This window comes from Cydia fagiglandana, chromosome 7, assembly GCF_963556715.1.
Source record: "Cydia fagiglandana chromosome 7, ilCydFagi1.1, whole genome shotgun sequence".
NCBI classification, from domain to species: domain Eukaryota; kingdom Metazoa; phylum Arthropoda; class Insecta; order Lepidoptera; family Tortricidae; genus Cydia; species Cydia fagiglandana.
In genome coordinates this window covers 17794914-17809530 of record NC_085938.1, presented here as the reverse complement: position 1 = coordinate 17809530, position 14617 = coordinate 17794914, and the positions used below count along the sequence as shown (strand labels likewise).

General features: G+C 38.6%; 1 protein-coding gene across 1 annotated transcript in view; it reads left to right on the top strand.

Moving 5' to 3' along the window:
• The window catches only part of LOC134666050 (polypyrimidine tract-binding protein 2), a 652404-nt gene that overhangs the window by 25783 nt on the left and 612004 nt on the right, over positions 1–14617 (top strand). The gene's annotated exons all lie outside the window — the stretch shown is intronic.

The following is a 14617-nucleotide window of genomic DNA, read 5'->3' as shown; positions in this document are numbered from 1 at the left end:
TCCCCCTTGTGACATCCTTCATATTTAGATACATATGTGTATAGGTTGGCAGGGGAGTTGAGGTAGTGAATAACCGAAAGTATGTGATTTGAGTGCACGGTATTTAAGCTAAATACTGTCTTAATGACTTGAAGAAACTTTTTTGGACAATTTTTCATTGGCTGTTGATCCCGCTATCGGTACGAAAAAAGATTACTAACTTCAAAAACTCGTTACATTACATAACATCATGTTGTGTGCGTGACCTAAACTGTAATTAAAATGGGGCACATACACTCCTTTCTGACAATGAAGAACTATCTATGAAGTTCAGAGGCGCCAGGATTAACTAAAGTGTTCTATACATTTAAGCAATTTACCGAAATTTACGAGTGTTGAATTTTTTTTTGTATAGTCTTTCGAGTTTATCCGACTGATAGCTCGAGTGTCTCTTGATTTATCTTAGATATTTGGCAGTCGGAGACTAGAGAGCACTGTTTACTTTTCGCATACCAAGCGACTTTGATCACTCGGCCTGCAAGTAATCCTGTTCGACAGACATCACTTTCATGTTCTTATCTAAAGTTTGAGTTTAAAACTAATCAATGAAAGATTATTTTCAAAGTTACTTAAGAATTTGAACAGATCAATTTCAGTTTGGGTCAAATGGTTTTAATACTTTGAGCTGCCTTAAGTACAGAATAAATAAGTACAAATCTTTTACAAAATGCAATCGAGTAAGGAATGTTTAGATCCCAAATTGAGCAAAGATCAAACTAAAATTGGACAGGACACGTTTCCAGCCAGGGAGGTGGTTCGTAACGTGTCTTAAAAATTACCTATTGCAAAAATTTTGAATTTATCTGCAAAAACTCGAGAGTAAAAATTTTAATGTTAGGAGTACCTAGTGTAATGTAAATAACGACGCTGCTTCTCTGCCTTTTATTCGCTTTCTTTTCACGCACTCGAAAACGTGGATCCCTTTTCTTATGAAGGGTGTTTTGGGCGTAATATGGGGATTTTTTGGAAATTTGCCAAATACTGGCGAACTTTTTCTATTTCATCAAAAACTGAGTCTCGAACTGAACTCTAATGATTCTAGTCTTTCCCAAATACAATGTGTGGTTTCACAAATCCTGCGCGTACGCACTTAACGCACTGGCGAGGACGCGACGCGACGTCCGCATTTGTAAGGATAATAGCGTCGCCGTCGTTGTGTTCTCTTTGATCAGCGAGACTAACGCAGTTGTTATTACTTAGTCTCTGTTTGTATTTCCTAAGGCTGAACTGACAGCACGATTTGTCATACTAATCATTAGTTTAAGTAGTTATCCAGGGGCCAAATTCGACACGTACAACTGTCAGATTTCGCATCCACGTCAAATCAACAGTGATTTTATCGCATTCTGAGTTATGATTCCATCAACGGTGGATAATATCATTTGGTACAACCAAAACTCCACTCTAAACTAAGGGTGGTTCGGTTTGGTTTGCTTGTCACCCTAACTGTGAATTGTTAATGTCAAATTTTGACATTGTACGTATTCGAGAACTTATGATTTTTCCCACATCAACGGGAGATCAACACGATACGTCAAACGTCGCTTGTCGAATAGGGGTCCAGCTTCAATAGGTGTGATCACAGATCTAGAATAACGCTTACGTTTATTTTAATTTAGGTAATTATCTTTAGGGCCTAGGGCCTTTTGTCAAGAACTGTAGGAAAAAATGAAATTTACTGTCTGAAATAAAGGATTATTACATTACATTATTACATATTACATCTTTAGGGCCGGTACAGACTGACTGCAACCCGACTGCAACTTGCATAGGAACTGCACGCCGACGTTGCAGTTGGCGTGCAGTCGGCGTGCAGTTCCCATACAAATAGAAGTCTGGTTGCAGTCCGTCTATATCGGCCCTAAACATAATTAAATTGTGCAAAAAGGAAGCCATTGTGTATAGTATATGAACATTTTTGAGCGCGACTCGTTAAGCGGACTGGACTATCCTCCTAAGTCCCTGCGTGCAATATTTTGTACATATTTCAAAATCTATTTTTAACTTTATTGTGTAATTAAGAGTTCCAATTTCAAAAACAAAACAATTGCTTCTGGGTCTCAGGAGGTTATACGAAAAGCTCACCTCATTTATTTTCTGTTGCTGGCCATTCGGAGTTTGAAACCAACAACGACAGGCTTAAAAGCTGTACAATCTACTTGCTAACCTACAGGTAGAGCTGGGGTACCCCCTAAAACCCCCTCCTTATAATGTAATGTTGTGCGATATGACAGATATCATGATACAAAGGTAACTGATAGGTATCTGAAATGTATTCATCCATCATTCACTGCTTGAGCTCATTATTTGATATATGATTACTACGCAAGGAATCATATTCGTTAATCATAATGGGAAAATCAACATATGGCGATGAAGTACGTATAGAATGATAGATAGATACAGATGTAGTGCATAATTATTTTCCATCGTATTTTCTCGAATTCGTTCGTATTTGTCATGCTACTTCACTTTGCTTTGTACTTTTCGTACTGAGACGACTGGAATACACGTTCGTACGTTTCCGTGAAAATACCTACACATCTGTATAATACTTTTTATTGGCACACATCAGTAAAATATAACTGGAGATAAAACAAGGTTTAAAGATAGAGGCAGGCTACGGCAATGAGAGTAACTGATCTTTATTACTCTCATTGCCGTAGAGCGATTTCTTACTTAAGTAATTATGTGTAGAAATGTGTACACGGCAACAAAAAGATCTACTTTTTTGTACGGAGTATTGGAAATTTTAGAAAACGGCCAGTCTCAATATGACTAAGATAGTCTCACAGTGTAAATCGTCATGTCATCATCATCATCATCGCAGCCATAAGACGTCCACTGCTGAACATAGGCCTCCCTCTTGGATCTCCATACGTGCCGGTTGGAAGCGACCCGCATCCAGCGACTTCCGGCGACCTTAACAAGGTCGTCTGTCCATCTTGTGGGTGGACGTCCTACGCTGCGCTTGCTAGTCCGTGGTCTCCACTCGAGCACTTTTCGACCCCATCGGCAAATCGTCATGTATGACCTACATAATACATATTCACCGCACCAAGTCCGTCCATGAAAAAAAGTAAAGCTAAGATAACCGTAAAATTTTTCGGTTCTTAATTATTATGTCACAGAAGTATCAAGTTGACCGTCTTGGGGTATTATAATCGTCCTAATTAGGGGTCGTGTAAGTCTTTACTGATAAGCGTGCAGATAAAGTGGAGGGCGTAAACTTATAATTGAGCGAGAGATCGCGCTTGTCCCGAAAGCGTAAATTAGTTACCAACTACCGGTGTCATCAATTCATAGAGTAACATCTACAGACTCTGTATTATCTCGGTTATCCTCCTGAGTTTTGGAACATTTTTTTGGTATTTAACGGACCTTATTATGCAATAGGAGTTAAAAATTAAATGTCACATAATGTATGATTTATTGCACACAGAGCTTCACGAAGTTATGATATCCTCCTAAGGATTTTGCATTTTTGCATTTGCAAAATGAATAGTGAAGAAATGTGGTTGAATTTCTCTTGTTTTCAAATCGAACGACACAAAGGCAATGCAACTCTGTTCCAATGAAAATGGTTTTAAATTACATACATTAAAGTAATGAGTACTGCGTGGACCTTACTAGGACATGCACCCTTAGTGGGTGCTCTTTTTTTTGGGTCTATATTAATTCGCATAACGTAGTTCTCCTAATTCAATTTGGCATAACGTATGTTACGCATAATTTCTAAATCGCATAACGTTATTCCGCATAACTGAGTACGCATAATGTTAATGCGCATAACATACATTGTCATAACGATGACTTGGGATAAATATAATAAGCATAAAGTTATTTTGCATAATTATTGAATAGTATAAATATAAAAGGCAAATAAATAAAAATATAGACAGAGCGGCTCGAATTAATGTTCAGTAGGTTTAGAGAACGAAGTTTTAATTAAATGTAGCGCTTTTTTAGATCTCAAGTATCACAATACGGTTGCCAAAAATTTAATCAGCAACCTTGCGGTCTTTCTCTAGGCCACTCTAGGGACTTCAGCGATTCAAATCCTGAGTTTATGACTTTTGCTCGATAAAAAAAATCACTAAAATAGGTCTAAAATGCACTTTAAAAAAAAATCCCAAAAAATCAAAATATGATAATTATTTCTAAAACCTAAAAAGAAAACAAAAATTACTAAAAAAAACACAAACTTACTACAGTTACTACGCCTTAATATTTTTTTACAGCAAAAAGATTATTATTTGTTAGAAAAGCTTCGCTTTGTTTCGCTCGATCCTGCCTTAGCCTTGTGAACCTGACCTAACCGAGTTGGTTTTGCCCTGATCCATTTAATTCTCTTGCTTTATTAAATTAGGCTAGTTCAGTTTGTGCCAAATAATGTTATAGTTAATAATGTTATGCATATTTAAATTATGCGGATTCATTATTATGCGCAATAAGTGTTATGCTTTTTTAATATTATGCCTGTTCAATGTTATGCACAATTATGTTATGCCAAAACTGTTATACGAATTCATATTATGCCAATTAATGTTAGGCGTATTAAGGGGCACCCCTTTTTTTTTGGCAGAAGACAAGTCGAAGTTTTCTATGGAACAGTAGTTTTTTCCTCGACCGCGAGGATCCCACAGTAAAAGTTCCTTAGTATAACTTAAACTACCAGTAAGACTAAACGGTGAAAAATCTTGGTGACAGCGCTTATATGGTTCATCTAATAGCTGAAAGATCTGTGTCGCAATCGCTCAACAACCACATCGAAGACAGTACCAGCATATAATGGTCTCCGATTACGCACAACTGTTACAGACCTAAAGATCACATTACACTGGAAGCTGACTCCTCGCTCCTGCACCGCTGTTGGCACTCGCTAGTTTAGTACTTAACAGCTTATTCGGCTCTCTGGATGGATCTGCTTCGTTTTTACCCCTTAAACGGGCTTAAAAGAATTTTAAGCGCTGATCTGAAAAAGGTAAACTTTTCGTAAATAGTTAAACGCTGAGGTTTCGGCAGCTGAGTTTTTAAGGACCTAAATATTTAACATTGTCTGTCTGGAGAGAATAAATATAAGTTGGTGAAATGGGTAAAATGGTGAAATTGACAATTCTGAAGTGTCAAAATGAGGTTAAATTGAAATTAGACGATAAACTCACACCTAGTGACGTGTAACATAAGCAAAACGGTATAAAACAGAGCAAACTCCCATCTTAAAGGCTGGCAACGCACTTGCAACCCCTCTGCTGTTGCAGTTGTCTGTGTGCGACGGTAATCTCTTACCATCAGGCAATTCATTTGCTCCTTTGCGTCCTATATCATAAAAAAACAGAAGTAACCGATATCTTAGACGATGCCTACGTAAACTCAGCTTAACTTGAAACTTCTGAAGTAAGGTATATTCGAGTCATATGATTCACGACCCAAAAATATATAAAACTTAATATCGAATCATAAAAGAAATATTTCATATCCTTAAAGAAGCTGTAGAACTGAAAAAGTTTTTCGGAGTGAAATCCAATGCGCTTTCTCTCTTACAACATAAAATAAATATGTACTTGGCCCAACGAAGGCAACTTATTCAAATATCATAAAAAAACTTTTTTATTCCTCGAATCTAGATCAAAATATATCTGTAATTGTAAAGATTCTATGAAACAATTTATATTGTACATAATAAAAATTGCAGGAATTATAAAAAAAAAAATACTCAATTCAATAAGTATTCTTTAGACTGTCTTTCCACTGAGGCAGACGAGGGGAGATGAGAAGAATCGACCAACAGCATTGGGTTATAATTCATATATCTTCTCCATTCCGCTGGATTACAACATTTACAACCAATGCTATTGGCTGATTCCTCTCATCTTCGCTCGTCCCCCTCATAGGAAAGGCAGCTTAAATGGCCTCATTGGTTCACTAAAGCTTCCTAGGAAAGCGGTGACGTCATGCAGCGGCCGTCTCCACACAAAATACTACGGCATCCATATTTAGCCGTATTATTTTGTATGGAGACGGCAGCTATATGACGGCACCAAAATTTTGCATGATCAGTTAAAACAGTAATCTCACACTTCTAGTTTTTGGTTTTCTCCCTCATCTTGAAAAGCAGTTTCACTCAGGTTTTTCTTCCCTTTCGTATTTTGTCTCATCCCAAGTATGCTTCACTTCATACCAAAGTTATCAGCACATACTCGTACACTGAGATTATTACGACGTCGCACCCTTACATCGTAAAAATGTGCCAGAATTTTCGGGATACAGAAAAACTACCAAATCCTATTAGCGCACGGCTCGGCAAGACATCAAAGATTTATTTAGCAAGTTTTGATGACTGTCATTGACATAACCAAGATGATGTAAACAGGTATAAAGAATACGCGATCATGTGCAGTTAATAGGATACATTTTTACAAGCTTTTATTTAGTTTCACCTGTTCCGTTGTCGTTCTGTAATCAAATCTTGCAAGTTAAATTTGATCCACTTTCCGGTTTCCGATTGAGCTGAAATTTTGCATGCATGTATAAATCGGATGACAATGCAATATTATGGTGATCTGATGAGAGAGTTGGGCGGGACATGTTGCTAGGCAGAGTGATGGCAGGTGGACTAAAATGTTAACAGAATGGTGGCAACTTTTGGATGAAAGAAGCGCCTGGCGTCCGTTGGCTCGTTGGGTGGACGACATCCGGAAGATTGCGGGTCACTCTAGATGAGATTAGCTCAGGACCGGGACAAGTGGCGTACTAGAAGAGAGCCGTATGCTCTGCAGTGGGCGATAAAGGGCTGATTTAATGATGATGACGGTAGTACTAGGTGGACTAGAGCAGGCTTGTTGGACAGATTTGAGTTTACCGCTAATATTTAGGTATGTATTGTAACTACGTCTGCAATAGTTTTATTTTGAAAGTACGTCCACATGGAATTTATTTTTCAAGGCCTATACATACCAGGTGCGTGTGCTGTCTGTACATACATGTTTTGTGATCGTCATGAATAAATATATAAATATCTTTTATCTAAAATACAGTTCCTTATAAGAGACGACACACCGCTTGCGTAACGTGTGCGTTCGTGGCTCCAACATTTTAGCGCACGCGCACGTGCACGTCTACGCACACGCGGCCGGTGTGACCTGGCCTTCATTCTCACAAAATCAGCAGTGTCAAAATCAAGCGGTGGTAAATATTAGCATCCTAAGCCGGCACAATCTTGCGGCAACAGCGGATTACATATAAGAGCTCGCTAATTACACAGATAACCTACTGGATGGGTCCGCCGATCCTGTGCAAACAATACACTGATGTCATGCGACTAATAGCTTGCTTAAGGCCCCCTTAGTGGTGTGCTGTTGCCAGGGCTCGTAACCGGTTTTTTTTAAATCCCGAAATAGCTCAATATTTTAAATAATTTTATGCTCTTTCCGTAGGACTGAATCATGTATTTAGGTAACGACTTCGTATTATTAGATCGACCCGTCAAAAATGAATTAGGTAATAAACAAAACAACGAAAAAGAACGTATTAATAGCGGTATTTTTTGTATTGAAGAAAAAACCGGTTCCGAGCCTTGGCTGTTGCTAATATTCCTTACATATCTAGGGAATATGAATATCCTTTTGAGCAATATTTCCCTATGGTGTTCACATCTTTTACTGTGATTTTTATAAATTAAATGGCACAAATTCGCCGGAATATTCCTGTAAAATATCATATAAAAATATAATGTGTCATTTTCTTTATGATTGTAATTTAAAAACAATATTATTATACCTACATATTGCCATTTATTACATAATTAATGGACATACAAGCCCTCCTCACAGGGTACAAGATACTAAAATGTTTATACTAATTAAGGCGAGGGATTTTTCAGCGAAGCGAAATAGCTTAAGTTAATTAATCCTTTGAACGCCATCCAGTAACGATATTAGAAAAGTTATTAAGGTAACTTTGTAGGGAAACTAAACTTGCCTCATCTCATAACGCAAACAACTCTCCGACAGTTTCTGTTTCTGTATTAAATTTAAAGAAAGTGATAAGGATTAAAATTTTGTTTTGTTTTACGTTGTTAATTACTCAGATGTGACGTGCCTACATTTTGATTGCGTTGCGTCTTACGCTACGTCTTACGTAGGCGAACAACGCGCGAACGCGGCGCGGCGAAAGCGGCCGCCGCCGCGCCGCGCCGCGCCGCGCCGCCTGACATTCGCGTGCAAATCGCGCCGCACCGCGTTCGCAACGAGATCGCTTACGTAGGACACTTCTATGGGCATCAAAGGATTGATTTCGCCGCGTTCGCGCGTTGTTCGCCTACGTAAGACGTAGCGTTAGCGTTGATGATCTATGAAATAACATTCGTAGTTAGGTGCTATAGAAATATGTATAATGTTACTATTTTGACCTTCTTCACACTAGGCGGGAACTGAGACACCAGCGCGCCGCTCTCCCACCTTCGTCACCGGGCACGGCATTCTCCTGCCAGCTATGCGGTCACGGCTGCCGCTCTCCTCCCGCATTGGACTTACTAGTCATTTGCGGAAGTGCCGCACTCTTATGGACGTTGTTTGAACCATCATTGTACAGGCCAATGGTGATGATGAGATTGATGAGTGTTACATAAATGTGCATGCAGGGGTGTCAAGCTTTGATGACTGTAGGTACATAGAAATCAGTAGTGTCGCAGCGTCGTGTGCTGCTTCTGTCTGCGGCCGAGTTCCGAGTTGTTCCTAAAGACTGTGAGTTGGATTTCGCATTCATCGAATGCTTTCATCCACGATTGAAGGGTCCAATGTGTTATCTCTAATGTTACACGCCCACGTTTCTCGTTTCGGTTACGCGTAAAAATTGTCTGCAATGAATTTTCATTCGCAATCTGACTTAGCAAAGGTACCGACTTATGAAGTGACGTGTACTCTGGCGCTTGTCACTGACAGGGGTAATTAATTACTGTCCCCCCGACCCTCCTACAAGTTAACTAAGCGTGCTTGATTCCTATAGATTTAACGTCTTGATTGACTTCCATAATTTTGTTGATTTATGCCCCGTTTCTTGTTTGCGAATGTAATGTGAAAACTAAAAATTTTGAGATTTGGTAATAAAAAAAAAAACCGGGCAAGTGCGAGTCGGACTCGCGCACGAAGGGTTCCGTACCATAAAGCAAAAAAAACGGAAAAAATGCAAAAAGAAAACGGTCACCCATCCAAGTACTGACCACGCCCGACGTTGCTTATAACTTTGGTCAAAAATCACGTTTGCTGTATGGGGGATTAAATCTTTATTTTATTCTGTTTTTAGTATTTGTTGTTATAGCGGCAACAGAAATACATCATCTGTGAAAATTTCAACTGTCTAGCTATCACGGTTCGTGAGATACAGGCTGGTGACAGACAGACGGACGGACGGACGGACAGCGAAGTCTTAGTAATAGGGTCCCGTTTTACCCTTTGGGTACGGAACCCTAAGAAAAACGAAACCTATAAACCTTATATGCTGCAGCCATCCACACCAAAATCAAAGTGATAGTGATGAGTTGAAAAATCATACCTTGTACTACTTAAACGCGAAAAAGTCGAAAACTTTCTATAAATCAAAAGGCTTCTAAGTAATTCCGCGTAGGAACAAACCAAGAAATTTTAATTATTGAAAAAGTTTATTTTTTCCGGAGACATCGTAAAAACGGCCCATAGCAATAATCTTGAATCTTCAGTAATGGAAAGTGGGGGTTTGTGTTGTTTGTTTAAAAGTTATGAGTGAATTTTTTTTCCTGTTCATCTAAACTTTGTTACTCACCTTCGTCTCAGGTAATTAAGGTAAAAAAGTAAATACCCTTAAAGGTTCCGTCACACAGGCGCGTTTTCCGGGCGAGCGTGAGCGAGGCGAGGCCAGGGACCGGAACCGGGCCGGAACCGGAACCGGAACGGCCTCCTAGCCTAGTCGATAACGAACCATACCTGCGAAGCAGGAGGTCCCGGGTTCAAAACATGGTGTGGACTTTATTTGTGTATTTAGTTTGTAAATATTTTACATGTAAAAAATATCTCATTACTTATTTGTCACTTTTGTTAGTTTTTTGGTCTGTGTAAGAAGAATCCCATCAAAAACATAAATGTAAAAAGGAGAGCCAAGTTCAATACAAAAATTATGCTTGGCTGTGGGGTTCGCCGCAAAAAGAATGGAGATCTAAATGAGTGCCAAGTTCTATGCAAAATCCAAATATGTCAAATGTATTGCTATTTCTACATGATTTGTACGTAACGTACAAATAGCCATGTCAGTCCATACAAAAGTTAAGTAAGCTCTTAATGGCCAGTCCAATTATTAAATGCTCTAAGGCCGCAGTGTATGAATTGTTTCTATTGTATCTCTATCTGTTTTATCCTGCTGTGATATTATTATTATTACGGTAAATGTAAACGGCTTCTAATTGATATAAAATATGACCAAGAACAATGCAATCGGACTAAAATGTCTACACAAAAACTACTTAGTTGTATGCCCTTCAGAAAAACCACTGTTTCAAGACCACAGTCAATCACTTTCTCAATTCTCAACTCTATTTCAATACTACAAAGGTTCAAATTAAAAAGAAAATACGCTTCCGCTACTGTATTGTCAGTTGCACGGCATCGTTAGTTCTAATTAAAGTCCAATTACGGCATGAGCGGAGAATTCTCACGGGTGCAAATAGCCGATGATGCGATGCGCGTGAGTTGATGTCACAGCGCGTGCGGCGCCTGAGGAGATCGTTTGTCTTCATCGCTCTTGGCATATTGGAGTGAGATAAAAACTCAGATGTTACACGAATTTAGTTTTTTCCCATGCGAGCGCCCGTCGAGTTCTCAAATGAACCCGGGGGGAGAAGGGGGGGCTTAACCGACATGATAATCGTTGATAGAAAACGCCAATCGGAACTTAAAGAATATATGTATATGGAAATATTTACGTTCATCTTGGCTAGGCCCCCTTTTGACATGGGTAACCTGGGTTGTCCCGGACCCGGACGGTTTTAGCGTGAGTCATCCTTTAATCAGCAGATACATGCTACAACAATGATGTTATTCACAAATATAAAAGTCATTGCTAAGCTTTTTGAGACTTGTGCCAGAGATTCTTCGTTTTGAAACACTGTCTTGACTATTTTTAATATGAACGAGCGAGGGTCGGGTGGGACCCTGGAGGAACCCTGTTTTCCCTCTGGATTAAATTAGCTTTTTAAAAATCCCGAACTCCATAAGATTGTGGCACTAAAATTAAAATTTATAAATGTACACACATTAGCAATTGCATTACTTTACTTTGCAGAAACTTCCATATAAACTGACCAGTGTCTCATTGCTGTAGAGTGTACGTCGAGTAAGATAGCGCCGCCGTCTGCGTTGGCAGGAATCCACATGCCAGCACGCGCCAGCCGGCGTGAGAGACTGCACCGTTATAACATATTGCCTTCGTCCTATCAATCGATGGTGAAGGTTAGCGAACTAAGGATATATAGCTTTTCTGTCCTTTTATTAGTTAACCTTAGTTTCTCACGAACCTAGTCGCCTCCATACAGTCTAACTGCCGTATTCGAACTTGATATTCACAAGAGACGACACGTACTAGATCCATTCTAGATACGTTATAGTTTAGATATCGACTAGTTCTCTTTTGCAGCGCAATTCGGGCAACCAATGTCACTTTTAAGTTAGATAGAGTAAGATATCTATTAGATGTGAATTGGATCTCTAAGTCATATCCCGTGGAAATCGTTAAGAGTATGTCCAATATCGCGCAAATGCCAAATAAAATTTGATAGGTTAGATCTTAAACATATCGATATCGTATCTTGGTGATGTCTAAAAGATATCTAATAGATGTCTATTTCAAAATCCGAATCGGGCCCTAAGTTAAGCTCACATTCTGAAATAATATGAACATTCAAGTAGGTATCGTATCTACAGGGTGGCCAAAAAATAAGTGCATTCCCGTTGCCGGGGAGGTTTTGGGATTATACTGAGCAACTTTTACTATGGGACCTTGGAGGATATAACCAACGGAGACGCCATGTCTAAAATTTTCGGTACAAAATAGTCTGCCGTTTTTTGCGGGGGAGGGGCACATCAAATGTATAGGTACGTCATGTCAGATAAACGTCAGTCCATACATATGGTTGACATGAGGTTGACCATTGGCCGCCTATTTTCGACAGAGGGGAACGCCTGTTAATGGCGGCTCCATTGTTAATTACTCCGAGTATGGGACCAATCCCGAATTCGCGAGAAAAAAAATTGGCTTTTTCATATTTCATATCATACATTTTGGCTGGTCCATTTTCCATGGGAGGGTACTTTTTTGCGATTTCGGGTTGGTCCCATAGTAAAAGTTGCTCAGTATAAACCCAAAACTAGGGAGGTTTTGGGATGCGTGCAACGGGAATGCGCTTATTTTTTGGCTACCCTATATATCTATACTAGCTTTATTTGAGACATAAATATATGTTACTTAAATGATTGCGCCAAGTTTTATGTAATTTAAGTGTCTTTTTAAAATGAGAGTTTAATTTCGATTGTACGGGAATTGTTTCTTAATAAAGTTAAGCAAAACAGAGTAAGGCGTGTGAGGACTGTGAGATTTCCTCTACTATCTTTACTTATAATGCGCTTAGAAGCAGACCTGTTTTATTCAAGCTTCATATTTGAATACCTCCTTTAAGCTTCCAAACTGATGGTAAGCTCAAATCTTGGCTCGTACCTCGGGACTTAGTCCCGAATATCATGTAATATTTCCCAGTTCGGTTTCGGTGAAGGGATACTACGTGAGACATGCCATACATTTGCGATGTTTGATACTGTAAACTCCCCAATCCGATTTGGGGTCTGCCTATAGTTCGTCTTTTTTAGCATTAGTAATAAGGTAAACACTCTTGATGTGTCTTTTTATTGAAAAACACGTTTTACAAATAAGTCAAGGCCAATATGTAACAATTATGAATCTAATACAATCATTTATATTCTTCTGCTTTCATAAGTAATAGTAACGGTTACTTTCTTTCTAATGCTAAAAAAACGAACTATACTCAAATCATCTTGTGCAATGAAAGGCATCTAGCCAATTTATAATTGAGGAGTTTTTTTAAAGGGCTTATTTCTCTATGAGTACCATACAAAAATAAGTCCTTTTGAAAAGACTCTTCAATTAATGGCAAGTAATGATAACTATGACCATTTAGAGGGCGTAAAACCAGGAAACAAGGGAAGGGGACAAAAGATATGGCGCGACGAAAGATATGGCCATTTTGCTGACTTTACGTTTTACCTCAATAATTCTGTTACTGCGTCTTCGGTTACTGCGACAGTTACTCATGAAATAAAACTATTGAAACCGATTATATCGCGTATATTGAATACATACTACATCCCGACGTTTCGAACCCTTTACAGCGTTCGTGGTCAACGGGTGACTGAGGAAAAACTACACTGTGCAAAATCTACCCACTTACAAAATAATGAACCACCATAAACTATAAATTTTAAGGCCAGTTAGACATGCATAATTGGTTCAAAATTCTGAATACTTAAATATAGTTATTTAAGTACTCTTCGTTTGTATAATATAAGAAATTATTTTTAAAACTGTCAGTTATACTTCCTCACTGGTCGGATGTGCTTAATGCAAGCCTTCCAAGTCTATACTGACAAGAAACACAATTCTGCTTTTAAAATATACAAGCTTGATTTATTCAACAGGTTTTGGACTAGCGTCAGAATAACTATGCCTTATGTCTGGCTTAGCCAAAATTCTAAAAATGGCGACGCCTCTGGAAAATGCCTTCACAGGGTTTTTTAGAGTATAAAACTCTCTTCTCAGCATTATTATTCTCATCTGATTGTTGTGGTCTGCTTTTCGGTCTTTTCTCTTCACTTCGCGCGATCGGACCTGTCGTCCCTGAAACGGCGCAGGCCCTCATGTCTTTTGCTATGGTATCTGCCCATCTCAAAAACTGCGATCATAAATTTTGTAAGAGAGATAAATCAAAATTATCGAGTGTGTCTGAGTGTGTAGTCCATGAGGCCAATACGAACGTCTATTTGATATCAAAATTATACATAAATGATGTAATTTTTTTTCTGGTCTATTTTGCCACAACTGGTCTATTTTTCTGGGCACAAAATAGACCAGAATGGCATAAATTTAAGGAGGCCTACATCTCAAAGATTGAAAAGGGCTAAAAAGAAGAAGAAAAGGGATGTCATTTAGTTATCATTCGCGCGTGCATTTTGCTCATATCATATTGACGCGAGCACGACGCACGGGCGAATGAGAGAACAAAACGATATTATTTAGATATCATTTTGATGTCTAAATGTAACTTTGAATTGGCTTCCTTCCTATTTTAAAACGATTTTATCGACGTCAATTTGTCTATTCATACGTTCATTAGTGGCAAATTATCTCACCCTCTTGTCACTGACGTAACTTAATTAATTAGCATTCTACTCACGTGGAGTCTATCCGAAGTTGTATTAAATCTAATAATAAAACTTCAATCTCTCAAAACTTAAACTTTAATAATAAAGATCTGATTAACATT